This window comes from Solanum dulcamara, chromosome 3 (genome assembly GCF_947179165.1).
Source record: "Solanum dulcamara chromosome 3, daSolDulc1.2, whole genome shotgun sequence".
Classification (NCBI taxonomy): Eukaryota; Viridiplantae; Streptophyta; class Magnoliopsida; order Solanales; family Solanaceae; genus Solanum; species Solanum dulcamara.
In genome coordinates, this window is record NC_077239.1 from 35,129,776 (window position 1) to 35,149,540 (window position 19,765).

Sequence of the window (19,765 nt, forward strand, 5' to 3'; positions counted from 1 at the left end):
ACCAGTAGAAGAATGGATAATTCTATTATATGCAAACTCTATTATGGGAAAATGTGCCTCCAAAGAAATTATGTTTTCTTTTAAAACAACCCTCAACATATTTACCAAAGTCCTATTTACTACTTCCATTTACCCATCTGTTTGTGGGTGACAAGAGGTAAAAAATAGCAGTTTAGTTCCTAACTTTCCCCAAAGAACTCTACAAAAATGACTTAAGAACTTCGTATCCCTATCACTAATAATAGTTTTAGGTATACCATGTAATTTAACCACTTATTTCACAAAAAAATTAACCATATGTGATGCATCATTAGTCTTCAAACATATAATGAAATGAGCCATTTTTGAAAATCTATCTACCACTACAAATATACTATCCTTACCAAGTTTAGTTCTAGGCAAACCTAACACAAAATCCAAAGAAATATCAATCCAAGGAGAAGTAGGAATAGGTAAAAGAGTATAAAGGCCATGTGCTAATACTCTTGATTTCCCTTGTTTATATTTAATACATTGAGAGCACACTTTCTCAACATCTTTTTGCATGCCAGGACAATGAAATGTTTAGAAAGTATATCCAAAGTTTTAGGAAATCCAAAGTGTCCCATGATTCCACCAGAATGTGCTCTCCAAAATATAATTCACGCAAAGAGCAATTAGGGACACACAATTTATTTTCTGTAAAAAGAAATCCATCTTTCATATTGAACCTATCACAAGGTCCCATCATACATTCTGCAAAAACCTTTTCAGAATCAAGATCATTAGCATAAAGGTCTTTGATTTGATCAAAACTCATCAATTTGGAAGTAAGAGTAGATATCAAGACATACCTTCTTGAAAGTGCATCGGTAACAACATTCTCTTTTCCTTGCTTATAAGCAATCACATATGGGAAAGTTTCGATAAATTAAACCCATTTTGCATGTCTACGATTAAGATTACCTTGGCTCTTCAAGTACCTCAAGGATTCATGGTTATTTTTAACAACAAACTCTCTAGACCACAAATAATGTTGCCATATAGCTAAAGCTCTTACCAAAGTATATAACTCTTTGTCATAAGTGGAGTAGTTCAATATTGCTCCACTTAGATTTTTACTAAAGTATGCAATAGGCTTAGAATTTTGCATCAAAATAGCACGTATTCCTCTACTAGATGCATCACATTTAACTTCAAAGGAGTTAAAAAAATTAGGTAATTGCAAAAGAGGAGCAGAACACAATTTTCCTTTCAATAAGCTAAAAGCATTATCTAGTTCTTTTCCCTATGTAAAAACTTTATCCTTCTTAATAACTTCAGTCCAAGGAGCAGCAATGGTACAAAAATCCCTCACAAATCCCCTATATTAACTGGCAAGCCCATGAAAACTTTTAATCTCAGTTACCCTTTTAGGTTTAGGCGACTATTTAATTGCCTTGAATTTCTCCCCATCTACTTTAACTCCCTGAGAAATGACTACAAACCCTGAGAATACCATAGGATCAACACAAAAATGATACTTTTTGAGATTAGCAAATAGTTGTTGCTTTCTAAGAACTCCAAAAACTCATTTTAGGTGTTCTATATACTCTTCCAGATTCTTAGAAAAGATCAAGATATCATCAAAATAAACTACAACAAATTTTCCATAAAAATTCTTTAAAATATGATTCATTAATCTCATGAAAGTGCTGGGTGCATTAGTCAAGCCAAAGGGAATAACTAACCACTCATAAAGCCCATATTTGGTCTTAAAAGTACTTTTCCATTCATCTCAAGGATTCATTCCAATCTGATGGTAACCACTTTTTAGATCAATTTTAGAAAATATTTTGGATCCACGCAATTTATCGACAATCTACACACATCTTCCAAGATCCATCCTTCTTGGGTACCAATAGAACAGGAATAGAGCAAGGACTCATTCTCTCTCACACAAATCCCTTTTCAAGCAACTCTTCAACTTGGTTTTGCAACTCCTTTGTCTCTTTGGGATTACTCCTATAAGCTGGCCTATTTGGGATTTGTGCACGAGGCACAAAGTTAATTTGGTGCTCAATTCCATGCAAAGATGGTAGACCTTTAGGATTATCCTCAAGAAATATATCACTAAAATCATGCAAAAGAGAAGAAATACTACTTGGCAAAGAAGATGTTAATGGCTTAGAATTAATCAAGAATTCTTCGTAAGTTTGTAATATTATGGACAGCCTCTCCTTCCTTGCACTCAAACATTCTTTGGCTTTTATATAGAAACTCTCTTTTTTCGTTTCCTTCGTCTCTTTCCTCTCACCACAACTTTCTCATTTTTTCACTCGAACCCTCTTTTTGTCTCTCTTGGCCACCTTTTTTTTTCTAATTCTTGGCTAGAACTCTTTTCTTTTCCCTCAAGCTCACTTTTTTCCTCGTTTTTGTTTTTCCATTGATTCCCTCAATCTCTTTTGATCTTGAAATACTTGAGAAGGTGATATAGGTGAAAAAGTATACTTCTTGCCATTAAGATCAATAGAATATCTATTCTTTCTTCCATCATGAAAATTATGACAATCAAACTTCCATAGACAACCAAGTAAGGTATGGCAAGCTTGCATAGAAATCACATCATAAAGGGTATCATCCCCATACCTACTAACATTGAATGAAATCATGCATTATTTGTTCACTTTCAATTCAATACTATCATTTAACCATTGGGGTCTATAGGGCTTAGGGTGTTTCATGCATTCAATCCCTAACATATCTACCAAGTATGAACCACATTTGCCCAACTACTATTGTCAATAATCATAGAACAAGCTCTCCTCTTTATCCCACACCTAAAATGGAATATATTCTCCATTTGTTCTTCATTATTAGTTCCTAAATTGATAGACATAAGCCTCCTAACTACAATAAACAAACCATCATTAAAGGGAAAATTTATATTATCTACACTCTCATCTCCCTCTTCTTCCTTTTTCTTACTTTTTTAACTCTCAGATCCTGTGTTAAGAACCCTCCTAGCTACCCCAATAAAACCATCATTAGGTAATTTTACATCATCTTCACTCATACATCCCTCTTCTTTTTCTTCCTCCCTTTTTTACTCTCATAGTTTCCATCTTCTTTAATGATAATGTTCGTCCTAGTTGGGCATTCATGCATCATATGCCCTCTTATGTGATATTTATGACATTGAATGGAGGTAGAATGCCTATAAACCTTAGAGAAAAAAGATTTACCTCCCTCTTTTTCATCCACTTTACCTTTTCCCTTGACTTCCTGATGTTTAGAAGCCACTTCTTCTTTTGACCATGGTTTCTTACAAATGGTGTTAGGTCTACTCTTCCATGAGCTAGCTTGTTGATTTCTTTTTATATATTTTTCTACTTTTACAGCTAAATCTACCAACTCATCTAAAGTTACATATGGTTTTATTTCTACTACATCAGTTATTTATCTATTTAAACCATTAAGAAATCTATCCATAATAGTTTCTTCATCATCGTTGCAATTGGCTTGAATCATAGCCATATCCATAGACTTAACGTATTCATTAACAGTCATGGCTCCTTGCTCCAATGATTGAAGACACCATTGTAGATCACTTTGAAAATAGGAAGCCACAAACCTATTCTTCATGACTCTCTTCATCTTAGCCCAGGTTGCAATGGGGGGTTCTCCCTCTTGTTGTCTATGCCTTGTAAACTTTTTCCACAAAATAGAAGCATAGTCAGAAAATTCAAAAATCACCAGCCTAACTCTTGACAATCAAAAATAGCCTCAACCCTTATCTTCCAATCAAGGTACAAATCTGGTTCTCTTATGCCCTTGAATGATGGTATCTTCATCTTTATGCTATAAATGTTGTCATCTTTTAAGTTACCTCATTGTCCCCTCCTATATCACCCTATCCTATCTAGATTGACATCAAAATAATCAACAATAGCAGAATGGGGTACATTTCTCCTATTATGATTTCTATGATTATTTTAAGGTGGTAAAACATGTTGATTCCTCCTAAGTTCGCTATTTTCTTATTCTATTCAGTAATTGCATCCTTTATCTCTTGAAACTACAAGTTCCATCTTTCAAATTATTGGTGGATGGCTTGTAAAGTTAAATCATTTATTGCTCGGATCTCGGCCTCTTGAATCCCTTCTTTCATCATTACTACCTGCATTAGACATTAGTTTTTTTTAAAATGGTGTATCACTCAAACTTTGGCTTTTTTCTTTACTTATTCTCACCCACTCTTGTCTTTTTCCTCTCAAATTACCTTTGAAAAATTACTTTATGAATTTATAGTTAAAATCAACTTGTATCAAGTCCTTAGTAATAAGATAAGGATTTTTTAATTTTTTTAGAACAATAAAAAAAGTAAATGAAGAACCAACCCTAGAAACGATAAGATTTAGTTTGGACAACACTCGAAGAAAAAGAAAATATTTTTAGAAAAAGATAAAGATATAGGATCCCCTCTTCTTGTGTTCTACCAAAACCTTTTTTTTTAAAAATAATATTTAGATGAAGAAACTTTCTTGAAGAGCAAAATTTTTTTTCCATTTGCAGTCCTATTCATTGATACAGACATTTTTTATTTTTTTTCTTTTGCTCTTTCTCAGACGAAGTTCTCAAGATTATCAGGAATAGAATCTTGATAGAACCACTCTGATACCACTTAATAACACTAACGATGATAATCTAAAACAAACTAGAGTATTAACTAAAGAAATTAAACAAGAATTAAAAGATATGGGTTTGGCATGATCCAAGTAACAACAAATAGGTTAATAGTTGAACCAAATGCCTTTATTTGAGAAACTAATCAAGTTTTAGAATCGCATCTTGACTGCTTCATGAGTAATGGTAGACAATAATTAATAAAAGTAATAACTGCCTTCTAAAGAATACCAAGAAGAAACCAAAGATATCAAACAAGAAGTTATCTTACTACCTTCAATTATGAACTGGTTAGGTTGAAAGAAAAATTCAAAAGTAATTTGCCACGAAGGTTCAAAAGAACTTTCAATATATTATTCTTCCAAATCTACCTTTTAAAGTATTAAAGCTCCCCTTTATATAGCAGTAAGAAAGGGTTGTTCTAGATTAAAAAAAATTAAAAAAATGGCATTTTATAAACTCCTAGATGGCTGCCAACACATGAGAAATAATGTCAAAATAGAAGAAAAACATGACATCCCTTAAAGTTTTAGTAGGCTGCCCACATATATGACTTATAATGTCAAAATATAAGAAAAAATGACACCTCCTAAAGTACAAGAAGGATTCCCATACACAAAGGTACCATAAGGTCAACATAGAAGAAAAATGATATTAAATGCTAGTTCCAGACATTAGTTAAAAGACTAAATAAGTGCTGAAATTGTTTCTTCATTTGTGGGCTGATTTGGGCCATATTCCCTCTCATCTTCAACTTTAATTTGGGCCTAGTTTGTAGGAATTTAGTCCCTAATATTCTTTCTCTTGGACTTGAATTTGGGCCATCAAATAATTATAGCATTTGGACAATTCCTTTTCTTTGGGCTTTAGCTCGTCTTCTCCAACAAAATACTTTTTAATTGCTAATTCTAGCCTATTAAGATTATCTTGATTTTTCTTATTTGGGATCTTGTGATGGGGCCTTTTGGAAACTCCAAAGCTTCCTTAAATATGTGTTGAGCTTTCATCAATGCTATCATATATCCATAAGATGAATATTTAATATATTTTGCTTTGGTTGAAAATGGTGTCTTTGATATAATTGCTCTCATATTCTCGTTTATACTATTTTATTGCTTGATCACCATTAAAATACAGTAGTTGTCGACCCAAAACTTTTAAGACAGAAAGGAGATAGAATACCAAAATATATGGAGTATATTTATTCTAGAATCGCCTAGGATAATTCATGTATAGAATGCCCGTGACACATACCTATACACCATACTTGGTTATTAAATAGGATGATAGGATTAATGCATCTGTGTTGGTTCGTGCCTATCCCCACTCAACTGTTACACCCCACTCTTTTTAAACTCGGAATGTCTCATAAGTTCCTTGGACATTATCATGTGAGCCGGATACGCTACGACACTATGAAACAGCTCTAAGAAAGGGAGAATGTGATACCCCATAGTAGAGAAGGTTGGAGATGAAATCATAAGAGTTCGGAAGGAATTGGAGGCCAAGTAACGAGTCGTAGGACTCGACTTATCTATGTAAACTATTAAGTTAGAAGTCGTACATATGTGAGTTACTTGATTACATACCAAGCTTGTGTAGCAAGGATTTCACGGGCTCTTAAAGTGAGACGAGATTACGAACGAGATTATGAACCCAAAAGAAAGAGAAATTTTTTTTGCGGGGAAGCCAATGGGAGGGTGACACATGGCAGAACCTAAGTAGGCAGGTGACCCACCTTCTTGGGGGAGGTAGACCCCACTACCACGTGGCAGCACCCTATTGGCCATATGGTTGAGGTGGCCCAATAACGGCCTGATAGGGTGACACGTGTCACCTCATATATATATATGTGTGTATATGACTCTTTATGTGTTCATTTATCCAAAATCAGTCCAAAAACAACAGCAACATAGGGAGAAAACATGAGAAAGAGAGATAGGGAGGCAGCCATGGCGTTTGAAGTTTAAAGGTAAGTTTCTCAATTTTTTCTCCGTGAATTAATTATATACGATGTTCCTAAAATATGTGGAGGTGTATATATGTATATTAAGATGCTTACGGAACTATATTTTTAGTTCTACACTTGGAAAACTAAGAGAAACTTAAAGAGAAAACGCTAGTTAACAAACCCCATTTTTGGAAGGGACAGTGATTAGTAATATTGGTATAACTTCTTGTATATAGCTTAGTTTTGGGTGATTCAATATGTTTTGGCAATTTATTTCATATTTCTATAACTTTCATTTAGACTCCAAAATCCAGTTTTACTTTTATCATCTCAAAAAAGGGTAATGAAGTGTAGAGGAGGTACTGCCCAGATTTTGGTTTTGGAAATCTTACAGGGACTGCTGTTGGTGTTTCGGTTATATATTTTCGTACAAAATTATTGTAGGGGTAATTCAATTTTTTTTTTGACCTTGATACACATGTCTATAAATTTCATTGAGGACACAAATCCTATTTCCCTCAATTACCCCTCCGAAACTAAGTGACAATATAAGACAGTGGGCTGTCTAGATTTCACATTTTGGATAGTTTTGGCGAGTTTGACAAGTTTAATGTAAGGTAAGACTTTTCCTTTTAAATTTGAGTTTATGGTATTGTTATATGGTGTATTACACCCCTTGTATGCTGCTGGAAGTTTAAGAATGTCGTAGAAATGCTCGACATTCGAAATAAACTAAATTGGAATCGCTATAGTTAAATTGTCGTCGAAGGATAGTGTTGTTCATGTGAGGTGCTGCTGCAGGGGTTTGATGTATTGTTACAGGGCCTAAATATGTTCTAATGTGAGTTAGGGTGCTTCTAGTGGAATCCACACGACCCCTCATTGCGTATAATGAAAGGCGTTACAAAATAAAGGCTAGACGCCCTATTGTGCTACCGTATCTTTGAATAAGTCGTTTGGAGTTTATGTTATATATTGTTGGTCCAAATTGATGAAGGTTGTTGTTGTTGGTTGGCTGTAGGTCTTAGGGACCTAATTGGAAATTTGGATAGGGCACATTATAGGGGAGGTGCTGCCCAATTTTCGTTGACGCCTTAGCGAATAACAGAACTAGTCGGGGAAACGACTAAGGAAATGGATTCCATTAATACTAAGATGTAACCTAGGGTGCTGGAAAGTAAAAGGCGTTGATATTAATACTACTTTCATGTTGAATAGGTTCAAAGGACGGCGAGGCAAGCAGGATAAGAAATAATTCAGACAAGGTATGTAAAGCTTTCTCTTGGCATATTTTGGTATAAGTTCGTACAAGTATCTTTCTTTCATTTTGGCAATGTTTAGCCTTAAGTGGATTGTTTATGAAGTGCGGGGATAATTCCATTCCCAGGATTCCAAGTACGCCTCATGACCCCTACCCACTGCTCAATATTAGAGTTCCTGTGAAGATTAAGTATTGCCTAGTAGGGCTTCTATGTGTCAGAATGTAATGTATAGGAAGCTATCTCTCATTTTCATTAAGATGTATTTGATATGAAAATGATGTTACAATGCCATAGTGGTTCACCGAGTCCCGTGAAGGGCCGGGTACAAAATATGTATATGAAGATCACCTGAAGGAAAGTACAGACTATATAGAGCTTATTCTCTTTCTTCTTGTGGGGCATGTCCTTGTCTTAGTTGTAAGTTGAATTTGATCTGAACTCCGAGGTAACTCCATTCTTAAACATCTCTTAATTACTTTTGAATATTAAACTCCTATAGTAGTTGAACTACTTTCCCTGGAAACTTTTATACGTTAAAGAGGTAACAAATGTACAGGCTCTACAACCTAAGGACTATAAGGTAATAAGTGTTTCTGATTCCATAAATGATTTGGCCCTATGTTAATACATGTCCAGGGCCTCCAAGATTACTTTTGAGACAACCCATAATGGCTTTTAAGGGACACTCGAGATGACTACACCGTTACTCGGGTTCTCAAATAAAAGCTTAAATTTCTTATTCTGTCGAGTCTCTGATAATGATTTAAATTGCATATAGTTACTCACTACTCTACTCGTGTATATTGTAACACTTCTTTCCCTGAGTCCTGGGCCAGGATATGGTCTTGTGCACAGTTCACTGCATTATTCCCTGAGTCCCTCAATAGAGGGCCAGGATACGTGTATAGATATATGATGATGTGTTGTAATAAGGTGGTGATGGCACTGGGGCCATGATGGTTTTACATAGGTGATTCACCGAACCCCCGAAAGGGCCGGCTATATGATATGACTCAAACATGCATGTTTTTGAAATTCACAAAGTATAGGTACAGGTTTCTGAATTGATATCTTATCCTCTGTTTCTCTATCTCAGATATGCTTCCGGTTGTATTATATTATGTTTTACATACTCAGTACATATATCGTACTGACCCCTTTTCTCGAGAGGCTGCGTTCATGCCCGCAGGTACAAATACAGATTTTGGGAGTCCATCAGCTTAGGATTCCATGTAGCTCAGTTGGAAGAGCCTCCATTATATCAGGGCCTAATTTTTGATACTGTCCACGGATGTATAAAAATTATTTCATCCATTCAGGGGTACGGTGGGGGCCCTGTCCTACCATATGTTCTTATTTATATGTTTAGAGGTCTGCAGACATGTATATGTGGGTTGTATATGTCAGTTTGGTTCAGCTGGGTCTATATGATATATTGTATATGTTGTTATGTTATGGCAGCCTTGTCGGCTGGCGTGCCCTGTCATGTTGTGATACAAACAAAAAGGGCTACAGGTATATGTAAATGTTATTGCCCAGTGGGGCTCTATTACATGATATTGTTTTATTTATAGTTCAATGTGACCACAACTGTCGGACCCCAGTCGCGACCTACGGGGTTGGGTCATGATAGAAGTGGTATCAGAGCAGTTCATCCTTAGAGTGTCTGTAGACCGTGTCTAATAGTCTTGGTTATCGATGTGTTGCGCGCCATATCTATAAACAGGAAGCTATAGAACATTTAGGATGTTACTTTTCTTCTACATCTGAGATCGTGCTTTAGATCCGAGTCATAGGAAAATTTCTTATACTAACCTTGGATCTTAACAGAAGGACGACACCAATAGTAGGAGGTAATTGACGACATGGAAAGTTACGAAGCATGCAGGTAAGTAAAGTAAAGCCACGAAAGATATCTGTCGGGTAAGGTATTGAAATATAAAGTTGAAACCTGAAAGAAAAGCAGATAAAAAGTGCAACAAATGTAGTTTTGAGTTGGACATATGAGGTAAGTCCAGTATTTTTATATTATTGTTGACGTTGAAAGCCCTGTGTGGCTGCGATATGAGATGACATTGAAAGCCCTGTGTGGCTGTGACATGATATGTATATATATATATATATATATGTTGTCCTTGTGAGGCATTGTTGGTATTTTTTTGCGTGCAAGTTTTGAGATAGTAAGAAGTGTAGAGGAAACTCTACCGAAATTTTCCCAGAACAAGGAAAAGGGAATAAAACGTAGTTTTATAACATGTCTTGGAAATTGATACCGAGTACCCGCATTATGCTAAAGTAAAGTTGTAAGAGGTACTCTTCATGTCGTCAATAAGGGACACCCTCTTTACTTGGGGAAGGTTATTTCGAAGAAACAAAAGTCTGTCTGAGCAGTACAGTTCAGACCGCAGTATCTCCAACCGTAATTATGTTGTAGAACAACAAAAGAGAAGCTCAAGTTGAAGGGTAAGATGTCCAGTAATTGAGATTCACTCTTTTGAAGGTACCAAGCCCCCAACTCCTATTATAAATTAGATGAGTTATTCATAACTCGAGGGTACACTCGGAAGGGGACCAGGTAGGTCAAGTATTAACAGAAGTACTATAATGTTTAAGAAATTTTGGTTTCTTCCAACAATGGTTGGAAAATGATTTATGGTAATAGTTTATAGTTTTCCACCGACTAATTGGGAAAAGAACTCCTAACGGATGCATCTCAGGAGATGTCAGGGACGAATACTAATTAAAAAGGGGATATGTAAGTATGAATTGAACAGTGTGATACGAGTATGTAGGAACAAAGTGGAACCACTAGTAAGACACATTTAGTACGTGTTGACTATGATAAAGGCCTGCGTTGAGAATGCAGTAAGAGCATGGGGCTTAAGATAAAAAAAATGAAATGAAAAATGACGTGTGTACACAACGTCGGCCCAAAAATGGTGGAACCCTTAAGGGACGAGGATGAAAAACTTAAGGAATAAATGGTGCAACTCCTATTCGCCCCAAGAAGCACATGATATAGGTTGGGATAAAGCTACTACTCCAAGGAAACCTTATAGTCGGAATACTAGCACTTCCTAGTTGGAATTGAAATGACTACAAGTACAAACAAAGGAAAGTATGAGTACCCTCTAAAGGGGGAAGTTAATGAGAAAATGGCAAAAGTAAGATGAAGGCAATCGATATGGGAATATATTTAAGATGGACGTCTAAACATCAACAAGATATCTTACTGAACCAAGTTAGAAAGGTCCGGAAGCTACCAATAATTAGATGGAAGCCAGAATGCTACATAAGGCAGCGTTAGGAAGTTTTTGACGAGACCCTGACTAACATAACACTAGAAGGCAACTGCGGATAAAAACAAAAGAGTGTAACCATGAAAGGATATCAACCAACTTAAGAGACATTACGAAGGATAATGACAACATGCTAGATCAAAAGCCAAAATGTTGGGTATAGAGTTAGTCGCAAATTATGTTGCGATAGATAAATAATCAAAGAAAAAGGAATAGAAAGCCTCTTGTGGTAGAAAATGAGGAGAACACAAAGTAAATAAAGGATCGTGGAGCTAAATATCTATGCCGATACTGGATGTAAGATAACAGACGAGAGGATAGGGCAAAACATAAAGACTCGTGAGACAATGTTGAGGTAAATCTGGAGCTAAGTTGAGTGCCTGCACCTCATGGAAAAGGTTACAATAAAACGCGACACGAATACTTCCCATGGAGGTCACCCATCCCAATATTACTCTCGCCCCAACACACTTAACTTCAAAATTCTGATGGAACTTAATGCGTTAGTGCTGGTGTGATCGCGCGAGATGGAGGAATCTGAACTTGTGATGGAGAAACGATATGAGATAATGTACCTAGAGTATTATAAGATATGTTAAGGCAATTGTAATAAGGGCTTAAGCAAAACAAGAAGGATTAGCTAATTGCTAATTGACGACGCACTCGAATGCCACAACTCTTCAACATAGAACTAGATAATGAGAGGAAAACCGCAGAATGGCTATATGGGCCAGTGGGCGAGGGAATTTTGACACCACTTGGTAGCAAACTCTAAGGGCGAAAAAGCAAAACCCAAAAAGGTAAGGGTACCAGCTGATGTAATTTACGAATGACAGGAAGCAGTGCCCAAGGTCGAAAATCCCACAATATGACCAGGACTACAAAACTCATTTTGCACTCCAGCGCCAAATGACTCTAGAGGGAAGGTTACTTGTGGATTAATGATATTAGTCCCTGCTCCTTCGATCAAAGGTTACCTACTCCTCCGAGAAGGTGTAAAATTTTAGATTAAAAGAGTGGTAGGACCTTACGGAGTCCCCACAACTATTGTCCTAGGCAAGGGAGCCCAAGTTGTAATTGACTATCGAGAGACACAAAGATAGGTTAAGCCAAATTACCGAGATGGAATTAGTGCTACTGGTAGAGTAAGACGTGTAAGTCCCCTAGTGGATGGGTCGATATTAGAAAAACTAAGCTAAAAAGGACTTGACATGATTAAGCAAGTTGTTGACTAAAAGCCCAGAGTCGGCAGGAATGATATACAGATAATCGTAATCGACATACAGAGTTCAAGTTGATGATTGGATGTTCATCATAGGGTCACCTAGAAAAGTAACTTAGCCCAAATTATATTAGATGGTATCAAGTTGCTCGTAAGGTGGGCAAAGTAGCCGGTAAGTTGAACTTACCACCTTATTTGAAAACTATACGCCTAGTCCCTCAGATAGAAATGCTTCGCAAGGATACTGACGAACTACCTAGGGTATATTCCATAAATGAGGTCCAGGAGATGGAATCCTGTAAGGAAAAAAAAACTACGGCCATCTTAGATCCGCAAGGGATGTTGGAAAAACTGAAACCAGAAAGAGGATGATTGGGGAGCTGAAGAGAACATAAAATACAAGTATTTGCACCTGTAATCGATATTTACAGGTAACCCCGATTCCTAAAACACATATATGATGTATTGGTATGGAAGTACGTGTTAAAAAAATAGCAAAGAATCTCCCTACGATTTGTATAAGGTGCTAAGAGAAGTTTTATCTAACATTCGGGGACGAATGTTCTAAAGGGGGGAAGGATGTTACACCCCACCCTTTTTAAACTCGGAATGTCTCATAAGTTCCTTGGACATTATCATGTGAGCCAGATACGCTACGACACTATCAAACGGCTCTAAGAAAGGGAGAATGTGATACCCCATAGTAGAGAAGGTTGGAGATGAAATCATAAGAGTTCGGAAGGAATTGGAGGCCAAGTAACAAGTCGTAGGACTCGACTTATCTACGTAAACTACTAAGTTAGAAGTCGTACATACGTGAGTTATTTGATTACATACCAATCTTGCGTAGCAAGGAATTCAAAGACTCTTAAAGTGAGACGAGATTACGAACGAGATTACGAACCCACGAGGAAGAGAAAAAAATTTGGCGGGGCAGCCAATGGGAGGGTGACACGTGGCAGCACCTAAGCAGGCAGGTGACCCACCTGCTTGGGGTCAAGTAGGTGACCCACCTGCTTGGGGGAGGTGGACCCCACTGCAACATGGCAGCACCCTATTAGCCGCATGGTTGAGGTGGCCCAATAAGGGCCTGACACATGTCACCCTTAGGGGATGACACGTGTCACCTCATATATATATGTGTATATGACTCTTTATGTGTTCATTTATCCAAAATCAATCCAAAAACAACAGCAACATAGGGAGAAAACGTGAGAAAGAGAGATAGGGAGGCAGCCATGGCGTTTGAAGTTTAAAGGTAAGTTTCTCAATTTTCTCTCCGTGAATTAATTATATACGATGTTCCTAAAATACGTGAAGGGGTATATATGTATATTACGATGCTTATGGAACTATATTTTCAGTTCTACACTTGGAAAACTAAGAGAAACTTAAAGAGAAAATGCTAGTTAACAAACTCGTTTTTGGAAGGGACAGTGATTAGTAATATTGGTATAACTTCTTGTGTATACCTTTGTTTTGGGTGATTCAACATGTTTTGGAAAGTTATTTCATATTTATATAACTTTCATTTATACTCCAAAATCCAGTTTTACTTTTATCATCTCTAAAAAGGGTGATGAAGTGTGGAGGAGGTACTGCCCAGATTTTGGTTTTGGAAATCTTACACGGACTATTGTTGGTGTTTCGGTTATATATTTTCGTACAAAATTGTTGTAGGGGTAATTCAAAATTTTTTGATACCTTGATACATATGTCTATAACTTTCATTGAGGACACAAATCCTATTTCCCTCAATTACCCCTCCGAAACTAAGCGACAATATAAGACAGTGGGCTGTCCAGATTTCACATTTTGGATAGTTTTGGCGAGTTTGACAAGTTTAACGTAAGGTAAGACCTTTCTTTTTACATTGGAGTTTATGGTATTGTTATATGGTGTATTGCACCCCTTTTATGATTCTTTAAGTTTAAGAATATCGTAGAAATGCTCAACGTTCGAAATAAACTAAATTGGAATCGCTATAGTTAAATTGTCATTGAAGGATAGTGTTGTTCATGTGAGGTGCTGCTGCAGGGGTTTGATGTGTTTTTGCTGGGCCTAAATATGTTCTAATGTGGGTTAGGGTGCTTTTAGTTGAATCCACACGACCCCTCGTTGTGTATAATGAAAGGCGTTACAAAATAAAGGCTAGACGCCCTATTGTGCGACCGTATCTTTGAATAAGTCGTTTGGAGTTTATGTTGTATATTGTTGGTCCAAATTGATGCAGGTTGTTGTTGTTGGTTGGATGTAGGTCTTAGGTACCTAATTGGAAATTTGGATAGGGCACATTATAGGGGAGGTGCTGCCCAATTTTCGTTGACGCCTTAGCGAATAACGGAACTAGTCGGGGAAACGACTAAGGAAATAGATTCCATTAATACTAAGATGTAACCTAGGGTGATGGAAAGTAAAAGGCATTGATATTCATACTACTTTCATGTTGAATAGTTTCAAAGTACGGCGAGGCAAGCAGGATAAGGAATAATTCAGACAAGGTATGTAAAGCTTTCTCTTGGCATGTTTTGGTATAAGTTCGTACAACTATCTTTCTTTCCTTTGGGAAATATTTAGCCTTAAGTGGATTGTTTATGAAGTGTGGGGATAATTCCATTCCCAGGATTGTAAGTACGCCTTATAACCCCTACCTACTGCTCAGTATTAGAGTTCCTGTAAAGATTAAATATTGCCTAGTAGGGCTTCTATTTGTCAGACTATAATGTATGGGAAGCTATCTCTCATTTTCATTAAGATGTATTTGATATGAAAATAAGGTTAAAATTTCATATTGGTTCACCGAGCCCCGTGAAAGGCCGGGTACGAAATATGTATATGAAGATCACCTGAAGGAAAGTACAGACTATATAGAGCTTATTCTCTTTCTTCTTGTGGGGCATATCCTTGTCTTAGTTGTAAGTTGAATCTGATCTGAACTCCGAGGTAACTCCATTCTTAAACATCTCTTAATTACTTGTGAATATTAAACTCCTATAGTAGTTGAACTACTTTCCCTGGAAACTTTTATACGTTAAAGAGGTAACAAATGTACAGGCTCTACAACCTAAGGACTATAAGGTAATAAGTGTTTCTGATTCCATAAATGATTTGGCCCTATGTTAATACATGTCCCGGGCCTCCGAGATTACTTTTGAGATAACCCATAATGGCATTTAAGGGACACTCGAGATGACTACACCGTTACTCGAGTTCTCAAATAAAAGCTTAACTTTCTTATTCTGTCGAGTCTCTGATAATGATTTAAATTGCATATAGTTACTCACTACTCTACTCATGTATATTGTAACACTTCTTTCCCCGAGTCCCGGGCCAGGATATGTTCTCGTGCACAGTTCACTGCATTATTCCCTGAGTCCCTCAATAGAAGGCCAGGATATGTGTATAGATATATGATGATGTGTTGTAATAAGGTGGTGATGGCACTAGGGCCATGATGGTTATATAGAGGTGATTCACCGGACCCTCGAAAGGGCCGTCTATATGATATGACTCGAACATGCATGTTTTTAAAATTTACAAAGTACAGGTACAGGTTTCTGAATTGATATCTTATCCCTTATTTCTCTATCTCAGATATGCTTCCAGTTGTATTATATTATGTTTTACGTATTCAGTACATATATCGTACTGGCCCCCTTTCTCGGGGGGCTGCATTCATGCCCATAGGTACACATACAGATTTTAGGAGTCCGTCAGCTTAGGATTCTATACAGCTCAGTTGGAAGAGGCTCCATTGTATCGGGGCCTAGTTTTTGATACTGTCCACGGATGTATAAAAACTATTTCATCCATTTAGGGGTATGGTGGGGGCCCTGTCCCTCTATATGTTGTCATTTATATATTTAGAGGTCTGCAGACATGTATATGTGGGTTGTATATGTCAGTTTGGTTCAGTTGGATCTATATGATATATTGTACATATTGTTATGTTATGGCAGCCTTGTCGGCTAGCGTGCCCTGTCATGTTGTGATACAAACAAAAAGGGCTATAGGTATATGTAAATGTTATTGCCCAGTGGGGCTCTGTTACATGATTTAATTTATTTACAGTTCAATGTGACCACAACTGATAGATATGTGTACAGGGGGTCCAGGTCGGACCCCAGTCGCGACCTACGGGGTTGGGTCGTGACATCAACGATGTAATTAGGCTATCAATAAAGGTAGGCAATTAGAGGTCGTGAGATCATGATTCTAAAATCAACCTTGTAAATCAGTAATTGAGATATTCATTAAATGCTAAAGTGAAGTGTGTTAGACTTGAAATCTGTAAGTGCTATAACCCTGGAATTACTTACTCATTTGATCACAAGTCATTTAAGTTCTGAAGTATTTCTTAATTGTAGTTTCAATAACATAGTGGACAATATAATTGAAATCAACCTTTTTACAACACTAGAGAACAATTTAGTCAACTGGAGATATTACTTACGCCTGATTAAAGTATTTTAGGTTCAAAAATGTGATTCTGAGAGGAGCTACTTTATTTCATTGAAGACCACGTACACTTGTGTGTGCTTTGGTAGCAATAATGATGATGATATTTTGATGCATTAACCATTGAGTTTAATGTTTTAATATTTTCATGACTTTATTCATGTTTAAAAGATATTGGTCTTGCATGTAATTATTCAAATTGATTATGTCCTATATTTATTGTTCAAGCATACTTCTCAAATACTTATTATATTCCATGGTACTAACACATAGTTTTTACCTACATTGTATCATAATGTAACGTCCGACGATCACGCTCATTCACCTGTTCGTGTCTAGTGCTTAGTACAGTTGTTTTTGTGGGGAGTCCTAATGCTTTGAGGAAAAGACACTTTATTTTCATTGTGTCCTTTGATTATTTCATTTATCCTATGTTATCATGGGTAAGCTAATAGCTTGTGTTACGTCCTCTTCCAGTTAGTAGAGGTATGTTAGATGCTCATAGAGTCTATGTTGTCATAATATTTGATGTTGTTTCTCCTTTATTGAGATATTTCTGTTGAGACATTACTTCTGCTTTCATGATTAGCTTTATTTCTTATAAAAACCTTATTTATGCTCATGAACGATATGCTAACAGGATTGGTTGGGGTCCCTCAGGATTCTAATCATCGTTCACGGCTAGGCCGTACTTCAGGTCATGACAAAGTTTGTATTAGGGCAGAAGGTTCAAGTGTCCTAGGAATTCTAACATATCGCATCAAGTGGAGTCTTGTTAATCATTGTGAAGCATGCCACATTAATGAATAGGAATCTATGAGACATTTTAGGAAATACATCACTTCTTTCATAATCTTATCATGTGATAGAATTGTACTATATGAGAATTCTTTCTAATTCATGACCTATACATTTTCGAAGATATCTCATCAAGGTGAGGACAGTCAGAAGATTGATCAAGATGGTAGCCCTTCCACTCCGGTAAATTCACCCTCAAGTGTTGATATCTCTAATGTAGAGTTTAATGATACCATGTTATTAGGTCGAGCTGCGACTGCTCAGTTGAATCAACAAAGGGAGACTCTTATGAACGTGAATGTTAAGAAAAGGAAATGGGTGAACAAAAGGAGTGATATTGGAGGTAATGACTTTAACTGTTAGATGATGTCAAATGGCGAGGTGTCTGGCTCTTGTTCTAGGAAGGGTGATGGCAAGGAAAAGTCCTACCCCTCATGTGGCACGTTTAGAAAGAATCATCAGGGAGGTTTTTTAGCCGGTACTAGAGTATGTTTTCGATAAAGTAATATTAGACAACGGGTGAGGGATTAACCTTCGATTGCCAAAAATAATAAGGATAGTCATTGGTGAGCTCAACCTTACCCTTCTTTGGGTCATCCCACTCAATGAAGTACTCATCAGGTATGTAATACACTTTCGGAAATCCTTCCAGAATGGCTTGGGGATACTGATAGCATTAGTAAGACACTTACTTCATCCTCAAACAAACAGCCAAGCTGAATATATGATCCAGATGCTCGAGGAAATGTTATGGGTCTATGTGCTAGATATCAAAAGAAATTAGGATGATCACTTACTACTTTTTGAGTTTTCTTATAATAATACCTATCATTCAAACATTGGTAAGGCACCATATGAGGCTTTTTAAGGAAAATAATGTAGATCCCCTCTTGGTTTGTTCGAGGTTGGAGAATCAAGATTGTTTGGACAACTTAAAACAACAGGTCATGGAACAATTTAAGTTAATTATAGAGAATCTTTTGATACCTCAGAGGCATCGAAGATTATATGTGGATGTTAGGCAGCGAGACTTGGAGATTGATGTTGATGTTTGGGTCTTTCTGTAACTTTTGCCTATGAATGGTGTTATGATATTGGCAAAAAGGTCAAGTTGAGCCCTAGCTACATTGGGCCTTATTGCATTTTGTGATGGATAGACTGAGTTTTCTATGATTTAAAGTTGCCTCCAGAGTTAAAAGGAGCACACCCTAATATTCATATTTCTATCTTATAAGAGTATAATAGAGATACAAAAAGTATAGTGTCAACAACAAATGTTTAGATTTCAAAAGAGTTATCTAATGAACAAGTATTTGTTTCCATTGTAGATAACTATTAGAATAATATAAAATAAGAATGTATCTTATGTGAATGTATTATTTTGGAGACTTATTATTGAATAGCTGAAGTGGGAAGCTGAGGAAGACATGAAGTTCAAAAATCCCCATTTGTTCGTTCCTTCATATGAATAGATCCACCTTTGAGTATATAAGGTATGTTAGTTAGGTTTTATATGAGTTCTTTTATTATTTCTATGATGCGCAAATATCATTACCATTCAAGGACGAATGTCTCTAAGGAGGGAATGATGTAACACCCCGATTGTTTGAGCACTGGAATTAACTTGTATTGTTGGAATAAGACTAAGACTTCTTATATATTAGAAAGGCTGTTTTATGAGTTATTTTAATTTCAAAAAGTTCATATTTTAAGTTTGGAGTTCAAGGAATATGTGAAATAAAACTGGGAAAAAGGTATTGTAAATATCGTGAAGAAATTCTCTGAAATTTTAGGTTAAATGTCTCAGCCCTTTTCTTCGAATATATGAAGAGTTAGAATGTCCATGTATCAAATCAAAGGTGTACTAGTCTAGTATCCAACGAACTAAACTATTTGTCAATACAACTTCATAATTGAGAGATATTCACGTTTTTGTGAGACTGCACAAACAGGCAGACACCTCAAATGGGTCCCATAAGCTCTAAGTTAGTTTTGCTTTATATATATCCATCTATTTCATTTATTTTTCTCTAAAACTTATCTAAATGCACGGTAAAATAAGAAATGAAGCAACTAAAGACTCCATCGATGATGATCATATCAACTCGGAAGTGTAACTGAAGTTGCTCTA

At 36.5% G+C, this 19,765-nt stretch overlaps 1 pseudogene; it reads right to left on the reverse strand.

Annotated features, from left to right (window-relative positions):
• Positions 1-11,562: 11,562 nt before the first annotated feature.
• On the reverse strand, positions 11,563-11,682 carry LOC129883875 (5S ribosomal RNA; annotated as a pseudogene).
• Between the last annotated feature and the right edge of the window lie 8,083 nt (positions 11,683-19,765).